Source organism: Narcine bancroftii, chromosome 14 (genome assembly GCF_036971445.1).
Source record: "Narcine bancroftii isolate sNarBan1 chromosome 14, sNarBan1.hap1, whole genome shotgun sequence".
Classification (NCBI taxonomy): Eukaryota; Metazoa; Chordata; class Chondrichthyes; order Torpediniformes; family Narcinidae; genus Narcine; species Narcine bancroftii.
Window position 1 is genome coordinate 32877042 of NC_091482.1, and position 17715 is coordinate 32894756.

At 43.1% G+C, this 17715-nt stretch overlaps 1 protein-coding gene across 9 annotated transcripts in view; it reads left to right on the forward strand.

Moving 5' to 3' along the window:
• Nucleotides 1-3702: 3702 nt before the first annotated feature.
• Nucleotides 3703-17715, forward strand: part of gtf2ird1 (GTF2I repeat domain containing 1) — a 235753-nt gene continuing 221740 nt past the window's right edge. For 2 of the 9 annotated variants that reach the window (XM_069910941.1, XM_069910950.1), the window contains exons 1-2: nucleotides 3704-4680; nucleotides 6206-6332. The gene's annotated coding sequence lies outside the window, so the exon portion shown is untranslated. Of the gene's footprint in view, nucleotides 4681-5128; nucleotides 5992-6205; nucleotides 6333-17715 lie in introns of those variants that run through there. The other 7 variants (XM_069910947.1, XM_069910948.1, XM_069910945.1 and 4 more) reach the window with 5 other exon arrangements.

Here is a 17715-nt window from a genome sequence, read left to right on the forward strand (position 1 = left end):
TCATCGCTTAAGTGAAGGATTTTCAGCAATTCAGGAAGAAGGCTCACCACTCGATTCTTGAGGGCAATTAGGAATAGACAGGAAACTGTAGATCACTTTGCCTGACTTCTGTGGTTGGTAAGGTGTAGAATCTACCGTTAAGGATGAGGTTTCAGTGTACTCGAAGGTACACAGTACAATAGGTTGGTCAGCATAGTTTCCTGAAGGAGAAATCTTTCCTAACAAATCTATTGGAAGTCTTAGAGGAAATAACAGGAAGAACAGATAAAGGAGAGGCAGTGGATGTGGTTTCCCTGGATTTTCAAAAAGACTTTGACCAAGTGCAGCACATGAGCCTATCTCTCTGTATTGCACAGTCAGTTTGTTTACATTTGTTATCTGTTTACAGTTCTTTATTTGTTTACATGTATATGCTGTGTACTGTTTTTATTTGGACTACCGCTATGTGGTAATTCTGTCATGCCCGCAGAAAAAAGAATCTCAGGGTTGTATGTGATGTCATGTATGTATTCTGACAATAAATCTGAAAATCTCTAAGCAAGATGAGATCCCAAGGTATTACGGAAACAATGCCAACAAGGATGGCCGGCAAAGGGCAGAGAGTAGAGATAAAAAGGGGCCTTTCTGGTTGGCTGCCGGAGACCAATAGTGCTCCATGGGGCTTGGTGCTGGGGCCAATCTTTTCATGTCATTTGTCAATGATTTGATGATGGATTGGATGGCTTTGTAGCCAAGTTTGTGGATGATACGAAGATTGGAGGAGGGGCAGCACTGACTCTGCAGAAGGACCTAGGCAGGTTAGGAGATTGGGCGAGGAAATGGTAGATGGGACACAAATGGTAGAGAAGTGAATGTGGTGGAAGGAATAAAGGCATAGACTATGTTCTAAATGGGCAACAGGTTCAGAAATCAGAGGTGCAGAGTCCTTGTGCAAGATTCCCTAAAGGTCAACTTGCATGTAGAGTCTGTGGCAAGGAAGGCAACATGGAAAGCTAGCATTCTTTCAAGAGGGAGAGAATATAAAAGCAGGGATGTAATGTTGAGGCATTGGTTAGACCACACTTGGAATATTGTGAGCAGTTTTGGGCCCATATCTAAGGAAGGATGTATTGGCTTTGGAGAGGGTCCAGAGGAGGATTACAAGGATGATCCCAAAGTGAAAGGATTTTCATATGAGGAGGGTTTGAAGGCTCTGGGATTGTACTCGGTGGAGTTTAGAAGGTGTTTGGGGATCCAGGGCTAGCGCTATTATTAGGCCGACTAGGCAGCCATCTTGAGTGCAGACCTCAGGGGGAGCTGTTGAAGAGAGATTCCAACAGCTCTGGCACCTCTGTGTCAGTGGTGTAGCTGGTGGTGGGGAGGTGGGGGGGGGGGGGTGATGAGAGTGCAGAGGGAATAAAATGTGAGTAAAGTTTTTGTTTTATTTTAAAACTGAATTGATTTGCAAATTGTGCCCCACAGTTCAGGTAGACCAAGGGAGGGTTCGGAGTCAGCATCAGGAACTCCAGTGTGGCCTGTAGGCCAACTGCCGAGTGGAGGGTTCAGCTTTCAGGGTCAGGCATTGGGAAAAGGGTTGAAAAGCCAGATGGCCTAATCTCACTCCGATTTCTTATGTAAGCCTAAATGTGAATTTGGCTGTTTAAATGTGAGATATTTATATTTAATGTTCCAATAATTCTAACATTGGTTTGAGCAATTTATTAACACTTCATCAAAAAATGTCAGTGACTAGCCCCTTTGTAAGGATCATAATTCATAAGAGGAACTAAGCAGGTTGGCGTTGCGGTTAGCACAACGCCTTCACAGCACAGGTGATCAGGACAGGTTCAAATCCCGCGCTGTCTGTAAGGAGTTTGTATGTTCTCCCCGTATCTGTGCAGGTTTCCTCAAACTGTACCGGGGGTGTAGGTTAATGGGCTGTAAATTGGATGGCACGGACTCATGGACCAAAATGTAACTGTGCTGTATGACTAAATTTAAATTTTTAATATAAATAAATAAATAGCTGGTTTCTAATAATGGGATAACCAACAATATTCTTAGATGAGAAATAAAAAATATAGAAATTCTTAAAAGAAATCAGCTCAGCAATGACTCCATGCCATTTTTCTCATTATATTAATGATTTTGTTTATCCTAGTGGTCAAAATTCCATAAAACATGAGAGCTTCAAAAGGTAGACTCACAGAAAAGCATTCTTGAAAATCCATGCGTAAAGCCAGGCTGAAATTATATCGTTACATTTTGCTCAAGTTTCTCTATCAATGTATGGCAAGTTCGCACAGCCGTGTGTAATCTCCTTCCAGGCAACTCTTAAAGAGACATGTAATCAGCTTGATTAATTGCTCAAGTTGATGCCGTCTCACAGGGGGGCAATTAATAGAACGACCACCTCACCACTCCAGCCCTCTGGCTTTTGCCCTGAACCCTGGCCCTGTCTGTGTGCACTTTGCACATTCCCCCTGTGACCACGGATGCTTCCTCTGGAGGTTTCCATGTCCTCTCCACCTGATGTAGATTATTGTAGAATCTGGGGGGGGGGGGGGGGGAAATTATAGAACTGGGGGAAAATAAAAAAAGGGAATAGCATTGATTTGTAAAAATGGTTGTGGGAAAGTCAGAGCAAACTCGATGGGCCAAAGGGGCATTTTTACCCTGCATCATTCTTGTGGGGAAAAATGAACACTGGATGGTAGACAGACTTAAAGGGGTGAAGTAAAAGGTTTGAAGGTTGTGTTGCCCTTGACAGAAGGATGCATTCTACTCCCTTTAGTTCAAAATGATTTGTGCGCCAAAATATTGTCTTTTGTATGAGAAGATAATCAAAGATTGATACCCAACTTATTCTTGCAATTGAAAATAAATTTAGCAGTTTCAAGTTCTTTTTTTTCAACAAAACATCTGTTTTTGAAAATCAAAGTTGGCAATTTTTTGGGGGAGGGAGGGTGCTAGTACTTGGACTTGCCAAGAGAGCAAAATAGTCTGGCATGTTTGGAGGGGGGGGGGGAAATGTCATTGTCATTGAAAACTATTGAATACTGAAAGGTCTGGACAGAGTGGATGTGGAGAGGATGTTTCCTATGGTGGGGGAGACTGGGACCAGAGGCCTCAGAATTCATAAACATCCCTTTAGAACAGGTATGAGATTCTTTACCCAGAGGGTGGTGGATTCGTGGGATTCATTGCCGCCGACTGCTGCGGAGACCAAGTCACTGAAGGGGGAGGTAGGTACCTTCTGGATTAGGAAAGGGATTGAAAAGGCTAGAAATAGTGGGCCGAATTCCGTTCTTGTGTTCCAAAAACCGACTTTGCCACAGTCCAAGAAAGGAATTAATGCACATTCTTCACTCGGAGGGAAGGGAATCTTTGGAATTTTCTACTGCAAGAGATGGGGTGGGTGGGTTTTGTCCAAAATTTCCATGAAGATGTGTCAGTGTCCAGGAATTGGGGGAGGAGGGGGTCGGAAATTAACATGCACCGAGGAATTGGTTGGAGGAAAAGGTTCTTCTAAATGTCTTCAAAACAAAAAAAAACCACTTTGGGACTAAATTAATAAAAGAACAGGTCTAGGAAGGGAGTTGAAGCGGTAAACGCGACGCAGCATTCAGAGAGTTAACAGAATGGCTCTCAGAGGTGAGTTCAATGGACTTGTCCGCTGAACCGGGCCGCCTCTCCCTGCGCTGGAAAAGTTAACTCCCGCTTTGGAAGGGTATTAACAAACAACAACAAAACGCGCGTTGTTTTTTATTTGCAAAGGAGCGATCGAGTCGGGGGACGGGGACGGGGGAGGAGACTTCGGCCGAGCGTGCACGTTGTGTGCTGGTGCTGGAGCAGGTTGGTCTGCCTTTTCCTCTCCGGCTCTCAAACTGCGGACTCGGGCTCACGGTGCGGGCGGCCATTCGGCGCGAACGCAGAGGAGCTGCCCCCCTCTCTCTCTCTCTGCACCGGCCCCGTGGGAAGATCACATGGCCTCCCCTCCTCGCTTTAAATCCATCCCCTGGAATAGAAAGAAGGAAGGGCATGGAGAAAGCCTTGACAGTTCTGCGGATTAACCCCGCGCGTCCGATGCCTGCCTTTCAGAAAGCGGAATAAGAAGCGGGCAGCCTATTAACATTCCCCGATCGAGGTCAATGCTGAGGGTCTTCTGGGGAGGGGGGATGAAATCGACGCGCGCTCTTTCTTGTCAATTTCCCTTCTTCCCGCCCCCGCCCTTGTCAATTTCCCTTCTTCCCGCCCCCGCCCTTGTCAATTTCAAGGTGCCGTAATTTGGCGAGAAGAATGTGTGTGCCTTAATCCGTATGTAAATGACAACCAATGAAGGAGTGTGTAGGGCTGGAGCCGGGATTAGCAGGGGCGAATGAGTTTCTGCTTTACTGGGATTACAGAACAAAGGGTAGTCTGAGCAGAGCCAGCAAAAAAACCTGCCAAACCGTGCCCAGTCTGCAATCAGGACCAAAAAAATACCCTTTCAGAAAAAAAGACCCGGGATTGTAATCTCCCCCCTCCCCCCCCAAAGAACATCCCAAAAAGCAACCCCCCCCCAAAAAAAAACGGATGTAAAGGAAAACAAAAATCTAGGACGTTGAGAAGTTGTTTTAAAACAGAAGGAACTCCTGTGTGTGGTTTTTGTGTTGGGAAAGAAGAGATCAGCGCTGTGGTGGGTCGCCTAAATTTAAAGGTGTAAGTAACAAAATAACAAACAAAGCAGAACAAGTTGTCACAATGTTTCATATTTTAAAGGCTACATATTGTATCCTGCGGTGACACGTGACTCGCTGGGGTCGAACACGCTGCCCGGCATCAGTCAGTCAAGATTTGAATTGAGTTCTGGGGAGGGGGAGGGGGGGGTGATGTATTTTCGGCAACGCCACTGGTTTCATGAAGCTGACAGTGCGCGGCACCCCCCCCCCTCCCCCCACTGGCGGCTCCTGGTCCCTGCGGCTCCGATCTGTACGCGCAGCGGTCTGCCCTGGGGAAGGGGGGGGGGGGGTCCTCGGGGAGAGAGGGGCGGCAGGCCGGGACTCAGCCGCTCAACCATCCCTCCTCCCGCGTTCGCGATCAGTTGCGCCCTCTTTCCGCAGTCAGCCAGCGATTCCTCGGGACAGACCACAAATAAACCCCCCCCCCCCCCCCCATCGTTCCCCACCCTCATCCGCCGTTTAACCCTGACGTCTCCGAAGTGCCTGGATTGTTTTCGCGGTTCCCTCTCCCCCAGACTTGACGTTGTTAGATCGGCTTCCCCCTCCCTGCTGACGGGTTGTGTGTATTTGTCAGGTTCGCCGGTGCCATTTAAAAGAACTTCCAGGGGTTCTGTAAGGTCACCAGCTCTTGGATCTGATTTGTATGACCGTGTCTAATAAAGCCACCGTTTCTGCGGCGATAGCGTGCGGGAGGGGAGGTGGGACTGACTCTGCCCACAGTTGCAAGGGTTTTCCGTGGAGTGAACCTGCTTCCGAGCTCAAAGACTATTTCCAGGACAACGTCAGTCCTCTCAGGGGTTCTAGGCATGGTGCTGATGTTGTGATAAGAGTGTGTGCTCTTTCCACTTGTTCCCCAAAAACATTGGTGGTGGGAGTCAGGTCACTGGCTTGATATCCTCTTCATGCAGTTTCTTGGAAAATCAGTCCACCTTCAGACATTTGGAACAGGGAGAAACTTGCATCTTCCATCTTGGATTTCCCCCCTAAATGCTTCACAGCCATGCGATGTCTACTAATTGGACAGTGCATCAGATGTGCAGAGCAATTTCCCACAAAACAGGACAGCCATGTGATCACATCATGTGAGAGAGAGATATACATTGATCACAATATTCTGGACTAGCATCTTGGATCACGCAAAATGTTCTACCTTGGTCAGAGCTTCACCCCTTTGAGACATAATCCTAATCTTTTGAGCTCAGATTCATGGACTTCTGACAGACAGGAGTGCTAATAAGAAGATGCAATTGATACCTGATGTATCTTGTTGAAGCTTGTGGTGCACTTCAGAGTGAGTTGTGAGTTTATAATTTCAAGGGGTGGAGGCAAAAATAAACCCAGTCTCTAAGCAGACCTTGGGAGATGCACTCTTTCGGTGAAGAATCTGAACTGATTTGTGGTTTGTTCTCCCTGGATATATTGTGGGAAAAAGTTGTTCTCTTGTTTTGCTTAATTTGATACCTAAATTAGCATCACTAATTCTTCTTTTTAAAATTTATTCACAGGATGTGGACATTAGTGGTGTCACTAGCACTTATTACCTGCTCATAACTGCTTTTGAGAAAGTGATGGTGAGCCGCCTTATTAAACTGCTACAGTCGGTGTGGTGAAGGTACTCCACAGAGTAGTTGGGTAAGCAGTTTTAGAATTTTGACCCAGTGATTATCAATCAGGACCTTATCATGTTGCTGTTGAGTGAACGTGTCCGTGAATAAAGAGTAATTTCATAACATTACAGAAGTTATTGAGTACAGGTTACGAACAAGTTCCATTCCTAAGTCTGTCTTTAAGTCAAATTTGTACTTAAGTCGGAGCGTTTCTTATTTAGCGTTAGTTAGTCATAGAACATAGTACAAACACTTAGTATATAGTTTATATTTTACATTTCTATACAAAAAAAAAAGAAAAAAGATCATGATTAAAAGTTAACACTTACTCTCCTTCCATCGATGTCTTGACGGGGCTTTCTTGAGGTATTTGAATGTAATGTATGCACCATTTATGCTCATGTGCAAATTGGGGAATGATTCGTTCATGAGTATGGGTTGTCCATAAGCCGGGCGTTTGTAACCTGCCAGAACTCTTAATGGCTGCAAGGTGCTTTTGATTGATATGTGTGCTATTTAAATGTATGTCTTTCTTTCATGTACTAGTATTAAGAAAGTGATGTTAGGAATCTCGTTAGCATGAAATCCCTGCATTCCTTGGTGCTGTATCATATAAATTAGATGTAATCAATGCTATTTAAAATATTCAGACTATATTACTACAGTACAAAGAGTTCTTCATTTCTCTCTTTACTTTCTTGTGAAGCATGTTGGAAGTGTCACTGCATTTCAGGAATTGTTAAACAACAATTTTTATTTGTATGAGTATGTGAGCTTATTGTCATGTACAGATACACCTGTGCTGCAATTGCACAGGTATGTCAGATACATCAACTGCAATGGTATCAGGTAAATTGCCACAATATGCTATGAGACAGAAAAGGAGATGGTGAATATAAGCAATTGAATAACTAATCAGAATTAGCACAAAACAGTAAAGTTTCTATCGTGCAGACAGTTCTTTTGGTGGTTCTGGAGTAGTTCAAGGTAAGGCTCATAGAAGAGATTCGTTTGATAACTGTTGGATTAAAAATTGTTGTTGAAGCTGGAGATGCTGGATGTTGGGCTTTTATAGCAGCGAGCAGAGGTTGTGACCAGGCTGATGGTGATCCTTGATGATGAAACAGTGTCTCGCCTCTCTGGGTTCAAGGGGTGGGAAGTTGGAGCCTGTGATGGCCTTGCCATGTTTGCCACTTTCTGCAGTCTCCTGCATTCCTGGATACCTGACCTATCAGTCCACTTTCCACAGTCCAGCTGTAGAAGTATTCAACAGGCCAAATCGCCTCAGATTTTTTTAAGAAGTTGGCATGCTTTCTTCACAGTTGCCTCTGGGCTAGCTTCAGGGGAGGCCCTCTGATACTGGGATGTGAAAAGAAACCCGACTGGAGGGAATTTAAGTGGAGAAGTTGGCATGCACGTGATAAGACTTAGAGAGAAAAATTGGGTTGAAAATAAGTGGAAGTAATCATCAACGAGTTGAAGAAGATAGAGGCAATAATTAAGGAGAGGCCTGTCAATGTAATTCAAGGTAAGTTGAGTGGTCCACAATTTGGTGGGAGTATCTGCCAATTGGAACATGTTTAGGGAGGCAGATGATAAACAATGAGAAGAGAGTGTGATCTTCAGAATAGGGTGAACTCATAAAGGGGTGGGGGATGGGGCTTCAGAGGCAGCTGGTTGTTGCAGTGGGCAAAGACATCCATGAGTCTGAGGGGAAAGAGTTTTGATGAGGATGCTTGGAATAGGAACAAGACAGGGTTAACATTGCATTTCCAGGACATGGTACAATACTCATGGTTTCTCTTCAGTTGTTATTGCTAACATGTCAATGCAATGTTGCATGACCTGTCACTCACTGTACAACTGGATCCTTTCAGCAAGTCATGTGAACTTGACACTAAGCAGCTTTTCCAGATTTAGAACTTACAGATTTTATTTTCTCCCATCACTTTAAGATCTCTTTCCAGCCCTCACACCTACTCCAATTAGCATTCTCTCTCAGAATGTGTTCTGTCACTTAGTCACTGTCAGGCTTTAATTATAGAATCCATTGAACTCTAAATGGAGTCTGCCAGTGGCCCAATACTCCTTTCAGTCATTGGGGCACTTCCATGAGATCCTCTCTGAGTCTGAAACAGCCTGGTGATCAAACTATTTCTCCTGGTTGACTTGGTGTTGACGCTTGTAACTCTCACTGTCTTCTCTTCATATCCACCTTCAGCAGAATTCTACACAGCTGTCAGCTTCAAAGATGGATATTGCCCTGCTTCAGCACAGTCTCTGGGGATTTGGCAGTGACTTGTTTCCTTTTGTTTATGCCACATCACAGTTGTGGTGAACTGCTTGGCAAGACATTGGGGAGTGAGTCATCCAGGTTTTTGAGTTGAGAAGTTGAGCTTTATTTTATTAAATAAGAAATAATGGAAAGAGATCTGCCTACCAATTTCACCAGACAATCTAGCTTGTTCATTTTAATGCAGGGGATCCCAACCTGGGGTACATGTACCCCCAGTGGTACATTTGCACTTTTCAGGGGGTGCATTGGGTCTGAGAGAATAACCACTATTGTATAATACTTGGTGTTGTAATCTACAGTCAAATTGCACAGTGTTGTGTTTTTTTTCATCCTTAATTTTTAGGGGTACATGGGAATCTATAAAAATGCCCAAGGGGTTACAGAGGAACAAAAAGGTTGGGAACCCCTGCCTTAATGGCTCGGCCTCCCAGTTAAACCATTGAGAACATTGACTGAAAATCTGCATCTAACAACATAGAAAGAAGCGTCAACTTTTTTTTATTCTGTCCTTTCCTGACCCTTCTGGAGAAATCGGGTTGGACTGAAAAGGCAGGAAAGCCACTACTCGATATTTTGCATTAAATATTTTATACAGTGGGCGGCACAGTCAGCATGGTGGTTAGCGCCGCACTGTTACAGCGACCTGGGTTCGCATCCGGCGCTGTCTGTGAGGAGTTTGTACATTCTCTTTGTGTCTGCGTGGGTTTCCTCCCACCGTTCAAAAACGTACTGCGGTGGGGGGTGTAATTGGGCGGCACAGGCTTGTGGGACGAAAGGGCCTGTTACCACGCTGTATGTCCAAATGTAAACATTTTTTTTTCAAAAGTATACATAATGGAATCTTCAATAACACAATATAAACTTTTCTGACAAACAACAACAAAACACAAAACTTTCCTCCCTTCCTCCATCCCTCTGTTCAGATCCATTCACCGTTAGAGCTTCCATCTCTTTTAAATATATAGAGTACAGTTGGGGAAATCACTTTTGGTTATGTATAATAGTAACATTTCTATTCCTTTCTGTTATTGTATTTGGGCCCCTATGTAGTCCGGGTATGGCTGCCTAAATTTACATTTTTAAAAATATGATTTATTGGGATTAGGTTGTAATCCTGATGTCAGGAATGGCCTGTTTTTCAAATCTCCAGTTGTCGTCTAGTGGCAGGGTGAGGCATGGTAAGCTGACAGTGTGGAGAAGGTGTGATGGTGAATTTGATCTTTCTTCTTGGACAAGCCCTTGGGAATGATACATTTTCCCAAGGTGGCTTTGCAAATATTCTTGTTTCCTCTGCCTTGCCCTGTTGTATTTTGTTGCAAGGAGCTTGGTGTAAAGTTTTGTTTTGAAAGTCTGGTGTTGAGCATGTGAACAATGTGGCCTACCTGTTGGAGCTGAATGAGGGTAACTTAGACGTACAGCATGGTAACATGCTCTTGCAGCCCAAGAGCCCATGCTGCCAATTACACCCCAAAGTATGTTTTTTGAATGATGGGCAAAAACCCATGCAGACACTGGGAGAACAATCAACGCGGAATTCGAAGCCCGGTCTTGATCGCTGGTGATGTAATAGTGTTGGGCTAACCATGACACCCCTGATGTTGGATCTTGATGTTAGGATCTTGAGGGGGGGGAGGGGGACGCGGGTGGAAATGCTGACCTTTATCCAACCACTGTATTTGTAGTGTGTTGGGATCTCTCAAAAGCATACAAGAAGGTAGGGGGTTACCTCTATCTGGTAAACTGAGTTTTTTCCCAGATTTTGATCTTCAAAAGCTGTTTTCCTTGGATGGTCAGAAGCTGAGCTGACCATTCGCCAATGGCGAATTTCATTATCATGTCTATCTCCACTGAGGGGTGGCTCCTGTGATATTGTGGGTGGTTCACATTTTCCAAGGCCTTATTGTTTATTTTTATTGTTGGAAGGTAGAGGGTACAATGCAGACACAGGATGGTGAAGAGCCTTTTGGAATTGTTAAGTTGCAAGGATTATTTTCTTGCATACCTCACTTGGAGCTTAGTCTCCAATTTTGTGCATACACAGGTTTCACTTCCATGCTGCTGATAGACAACTCCCACCAGTGATTTTTTTTTCCCCACTTTGCTATTCTTAATCTCTAGCCAGATTCTGTTCCTTAGATCTTGTATTGTCTCTCACTATTGCCTTGATCTCATCCTTAATTAAGAACGCCTCCCCATCACCTTTACCTTCCTGTCTATCTTTTCGTATCACCTGACACCCTTGAATATTTAATTCCCACTCATGCCCACCTTGCAACCATGTTTCTGAGATGGCCACTAAGTCATATGCCTGGGTATTGATTTGCGTCTCAAATTCACTCACCTGGTTTCTAATACTATGGGCATTCAGATGAAGTGCCCTTATGCTCATTGTCCTTTTAGAATCTAGTCACTTCTGCATCCTTTGCTTTTGACTTTTCTGCCCGATATTTTCCTTTTTCTCTGTCCTAACTCTGGCTTTGATCTCTGTACCACCTTCCTCATTCTTTCTTTTTAGGTTCCCATCCCCCTGTCCCATTAGTTTAAACCTGCACAAGCATACAATCTCCCTAGGACATTGATCCTGGCCCAGCTCAGATGGAGACCGTCTGGTCTGTGCTGGTCCCATCTACTCCAGAACTGGTTCCAATGCTCCAAGAAACTGAAACCCTCCCTCCTGCACCACCATTCAAGCCTCATATTTATTCGAACTATCTTGCTATTTCTACTCTGGCTAGCTTGTGGCATCAGTAATAATCCTGAAATTATTACTTTTGAGGTCCTACTCCTTAATTTATCTCCCAGATCCCTAAATTCAGCTAGTTGGTCCTCATCACGCTTTCTTCCTAAATTGTTGGTACCAACATGGATCACATCTGCTGGCTGTTCACCCTCCCCTTTCAGGATGTCCTGCAATCGTTCCGAAACATCCCTGACCCTTGCACCCGGGAGGCAACATACCATCCGGGAGTCCCGTTTGCGGCCACAGAAGCTCCTGTTTGTTCCCCTTACTATAGACTCCCCTATAACTCTACCACCCTTTTTTCCCCTCCTTCTTGCACAGCAGAGCCTCTCACAGTGCCATGATCCTAGCTACTGCTGCCTTCTCCTGATGGGCCATCTCCCCCAACAATATCCAAAGCGGGATCTCTGTTTGGGAGCCACATTGTAATTGGATAATAATAACAGCTCTAACCAGAGTGCATTAGAGGTTCAAAAAGTAAATTTGCATTGAGTTTTAGTTTTGAAGTTACAGATGCCTAACCTTTTATCCGGGATTCCAAACACCGTCAACATCCAAATACCTACACTTTTTTTGGTAATGAAAACACCCAATTGCCTCACTCCTAGCACCCAGCTGTCCGTAGGTCGCCTCCGCCCTCGGTCGTCTGTAGGTCGCCCCCGGCCCTATCTGACTCCCGATGCCCCCCCCCCCCCCCCATCTGACTCCCGACGTCTGCTTCTCTCCCACCATGTACTCAGGGCGAAGAGTCATCTTTCTACCAAAAGTGGGAGAGGGCGGGCACAGGGATGGCAGTCTGAGCCAGTTTTATTTTGAAGTTTTACTTTAAAATAAAAACATGTGAGTGATATTATGGTCTTTATCCTGCGCCCCTCTTTTGTGCTATTTTGTGCAATTTTGAAACAGCCATTGCTGAAAGGGACTGCCATTTTAAAATGATTCCAAACTCCGGAAGATTCCAAACAACGGCAGGGGTCCGGTCCTGACGATCTCGGATAAAAGGTTAAGCACATGTGAGCTGGGCTTACAAAAAATGTTTCAGTCGATATAACAAACTACAGGGATATTTTTATAAAAACGAATACATTTCTGCTGAAACACTGCACAAAAATTTTATAGGCAGTCATTTTGGTGTCACCCTCTCTGATGGTGTCAACAAATGCCCGCCCCCCCCCCCCCCCCCCCCCACCCCAGTGATGCTAGTGGGCCAGAGAGATCCAGGAAGGATTGTTTAATGCTTCACAAGAACAGACCAGGTTTGAAGCAGCTTAAGTTCCTTCCAAACTAATATTTCTGCCCTATTGTACTATATCATTACAGTTTCCTGGGAAAACTGTCTTTTCTATATTTATAGGTGGCAGGTTTCCCTGGTGTTCTCAGTTACTTCATTTATTTATGAATCAACAAACCAAGTTTGTGTATTGCTGTTCTGGGAAGTGTCACGGTGCTGTGTGCAGATAAAAAGATCTGAGAGATTACCCACCAGAGTTACATTGTTCAAATGCCACGAGATTAGTTTCCAAGGAGATGGATCCAGTCACCATGGACACAAAGGGTCCGGGAATTAGGATTGCAAATTTTCTGACCTAGTCACAGAAATACAGGGGAACCTGAGATGCTGAGATAAAAGGACCCAGAGAGCAGTCTGCACTAAGTCTTAACCCCGCTGGGCATTCCATGGCACAGTAGCAAGAAGGGCATTAACCACCTGGCTGTATGGTTAGCACAAATCTGTTGCAGTGCCCTTGGCCTGGGTTCGAATCCCGGGCTGTCTGTAAGGAGTTTGTACAGTCTCCCCATGTCTGCGTGGGTTTTCTCCGGCTACTGCAGTTTCCTCCCACCCTTCAAAAATATACTGGGGTGGGGAGGGGTGGGGGGAAGGTGGCTGTAGGTTAATTGACTCGTGGGCCAAAAGGGCTGTATGTCTACATTTAAAATTAAAGTAAATTGCAGTGCTTTCCTCTTTCATGATCTGATTCTTGTATACATTTTCAACATCAAGAATGTGTGCCCTGGAAACCCCGGCGAGTTCTTGGTGCATACCCATGCTGATAGATTTTATCATTTTGCCTTTGTTTGAATGCTTCTTCGTCCATCCCATGCAGATTTGTTTAAATGCTTTCTTTATTTTCTTTTGAATATTTTATTTTTGTATTTTTTTCATAAATATGCATATCAAAATTTTCCAATTTCATATATCTATATATCTATCATACATGTGTCTATATATGTATAGAACTTTTTTCTCTTACAAAACAAACATACAACCCCTTCACAGTATAAATCTGTATACCGTCAGGGCTTACAGTTGGGTTTAAAAAAGTAAATCTTCATTGGGGAAGTCATTTATAATAGTAGCACCTCTTTTTTAAATTTATATTTGGGCCCCTATATAGTCCAAATATGGTTGCCATATTTTTGTAAATATATCATACTTGTTCTTGAGGTTATATGTGATTTTTTTTTTTTCCATAGGTATACAACTGTTCATCTCTGTCTTCCGTCGTGCTATCTGTAGAGGGGAGTTGGATTTCCAAATAATTGCAATACATTTCTTAGCCTCTGCAAAGGCCACCCCTGTTATCCTTGTTAGTATTTCAGTCATCTCCTGCCAGAAAGGTCTCACCTTCGCACACGACCACGTAGGATGTACAAATGTTCCTATTTCTATTCCACATCTAAAACACATCTCCAATATTTCCGATGTTGATTTACATCATTTCTGTGGCGAGGTACAATTGGTGTAGAAAATTAAATTGTACTAATCCATATCTTGCATTTATAATTGACGTCATGCTATCCAAACACGAATCAGACCAGCATCTTTCCATTATTGCAACTCCCATCTCTCTCTCGATCTCTGTAAACCTAGTTTAACACTTTCATTTTGGAGAGAAAACTACATTTTAGATACAAATTTAGGTGTGTTCTCCAGCCAAATCGTTTGTTCCATCTCACTAATTTCAGGTGGGGCCAAGTTTGGTCCCCATCTTTCTCTTCATAATGGAGAAAGCAAAAGAATTTCCCATTAGCTACTCCATAATTATTTCTTAGTTGTTGTAAAGACATAAGAGATCCTTCCATATAACAATCATCAACATATCTTATTCCTTTGACATACCATGAATTCAATATTTTGTTACCCAGATTCATAGGCAGTCGTACATTTTTACATAATGGTGCCCTCAGTGATACACCTACTTTTTCCCCGATACATTCATTTATTTCTTGCCATATTCTAATATAGGATTGTCCAGTTTTGTTTTTGTTATTGACAATATTCCACTTAAAAATAAAATCCTTCTTTGTCTCCTCTTTTATTGAATTCGGTCCCATTCGAGTCCACTAAGGGGGACTGTTTCTTCAAAGAAAGATGATTAAGAATCTTGCTTGTGCTGATAGATAATACTTCTTAAAATCCAATAGTCTAAGTCCTCCCAATTTATACCCATGTTAACTTTTCCAGTGCAATTCTTGGTACTTTGTTATTCCATAAGAACTGTCTTATTCAATTATCTAATAATTTAAAGAATTTTTTAGTTAGTGCAATAGGCAACGATTGAAAGAAATTCTGTAGTTTTGGCATTACCTTCATTTTCATACAATTTACCCTTCCTATTAATGTAACCGGCAGATCTTTCCATTTCTGTAAAACTTTTCCTAATTTTCCTAGTAGAGGGGTGTAATTGAGCTTATGTAATTTCTGTAAATTATTATCTGTCATTATTCCTAAGTATTTAATTCCATCTTTCTTCCATTTAAATCTACTACCTTTTTAGTATCTTTCATAATCAAAATTCTAAAATGGCATTATTTCACTTTTGTCCATTTTTATTTTATATCCCAATATTCTTCCATATTTTTCTTTTTATTTAGAAAATTATACATACTAACATTTTAAATATACATTATGTTAAACTTTTTCTCACAAATACAACAAACAAAAACAAAACAGTCCCTCCTCCACCCGCCCCCCCCCCCCCCCCCCCCCGCCGCCCCATACATACAGATCCATTCACCGTCAGAGTTACATATATTTTAAGTATGTAGTTGGGGAAACTATGTTTTTGTAAAAATAATAGTTACTTTTATACCCTTTTTTTGTTCCTTTTTATTACTCTATCTGGGCCCCTATGTGGTCCAGATATGGCTGCCAGACCTTTATAAAAGTGTCATATTTATTCTTTAAATTGTATTTGATTTTTTTCCCATAGGTATACAGCTGTTCATTTCTGCAGTCCATCATTCTTCCATATTTTTCTAATGTTGTTTGTAATCTTATCAGTGAGTAAATTGTTGGGACTGAGGGCTGATAAATCCCCAGGGCCTGATGGGCTGCATCCCAGGGTGCTTAAAGAAGTTACTATGGAAATTGTGGAGGCTCTGGTCGACATTTTCCAAAGTTCCATAGATTCGGGGGAGGTCCCTGAGGATTGGAGAGTGGCTGATGTGGTGCCGATTTTTAAGAAGGGAGGGAGGGAGAAAACGGAAAATTATAGACCGGTCAGCCTGACGTCAGTGGTGGGGAAGATATTGGAATCTATCATAAAAGGAGTAATAGCAGAACACTTAGGCAGAAATAATAGTACAAGGGCTAGTCAGCATGGATTCCTTAAGGGTAAGTCATGCTTGACTAACCTTCTGGAATTTTTCGAGGATGTGACAAAGAGGGTGGACTCGGGAGAGCCAGTGGATGTGGTGTATTTGGACTTCCAGAAGGCCTTTGATAAGGTACCGCACGGGAGACTAGTGGGCAAGATCAGGGAGCATGGTATTGGAGGTAAGGTGCTGACATGGATAGGAAATTGGTTAAGAAATAGGAAACAAAGGGTTGGAGTAAGCGGGTCTTTTTCAGGATGGCAGGATGTGACGAGTGGAGTGCTGCAGGGATCGGTATTGGGTCCTCAGTTGTTTGTAATTTATGTAAATGATTTGGATGAGGGGATTATTAATAACTTGAGCAAATTTGCAGATGACACTAAACTGGGTGGCGGTGTGGGGTGTGAGGAGGATGTCAGGAAAATGCAGAGGGACTTGGACAGGTTGGGGGAGTGGGCTGCTGAATGGAAGATGACGTTCAATGTGAGCAAGTGTGAGGTTATCCATTTTGGGGGCAATAATAGGAAAGCTGAGTAGTATTTAAATGGAGACAAGCTAGGGAGTGGGGAGGTGTAAATGGATCTGGGTGTACTTGTTCACCGGTCACTGAAGGCTAACATACAGATTCAGAAAGCTGTGAAGAAGACAAATGGCATGTTGGCTTTCATAAAGAGGGGATTGGAGTATAGGAACAGAGACGCCCTTCTGCATTTGTACAGGGCCCTGGTGAGACCCCACCTGGAGTATTGCGTCCAGTTCTGGTCTCCAATTTTGAGGAAGGACATACTAGCTATAGAGGGTGTGCAGCGCAGATTTACAAGGTTAGTTCCAGGGATGGCGGGGTTGACATATGCTGAAAGGCTAGAAAAGCTGGACTTGTATCCGATGGAGTTTAGAAGAATGAGGGGGGACATGATTGAGGTATACAAAATTATCAGGGGGATAGACAGGGTGAAGTCGGATTACTTGTTCCGAATGATGGGGGAGACGAGGACTAGAGGGCATAGTTTAAGAATACGGGGTAGGCCCTTTAGGACGGAGATAAGAAAACATTTTTTTACCCAGAGAAGTGTGAATCTGTGGAATGCTCTGCCACAGAGGGTGGTAGAGGCAGATTCGCTGATTATGTTCAAAAGAGAGTTAGATAAGACTCTAGTGGGCAAAGGAGTTAAGGGTTATGGGGATAAGGCTGGAAAGGGGTACTGATAGTAGTGATCAGCCATGATCTGTAAAATGGCGGTGCTGGCTCGATGGGCCGAAGGGCCTACTCCAGCTCCTATTGTCTATTGTCAACCAGGTCAGACATATATAATAGCATATTATCAGCAAATAAACTAAATTTACGTACTTCTTGTCCAACTTCGAAATTTAGCTTGTGGCTTATAATAAAGTTTTAATCCAATTTGTGAATTTTTTACTTACACCAAATTTTTCCAATGTTTCATAGAAGAAAGACCATTCTAGTTGGTCAAATGCCTTTTCTGCATCTAAAGTAATAGTTTGTTTGGATTCAACCTTGATTTTGCCATATGTATTATATTGAAATATTGACCTAGACTATTTGAAGAATATCTTCCTTTAACAAATCCTTCCTGATCTGGATGCATTAATTTTGTTAAATACTCATCCAATCTATTAGCTAGTGCCTTTGGTAGGATTTTATAATCTGCATTCAGGAATGATATTGGTCTGTACGATGAGGTTTTTTAGTGGGATCTCGACCTTTCTTCGGCAACTCTGTAATTAAAGCAGTCGAGAACATTTCCGGGAGGG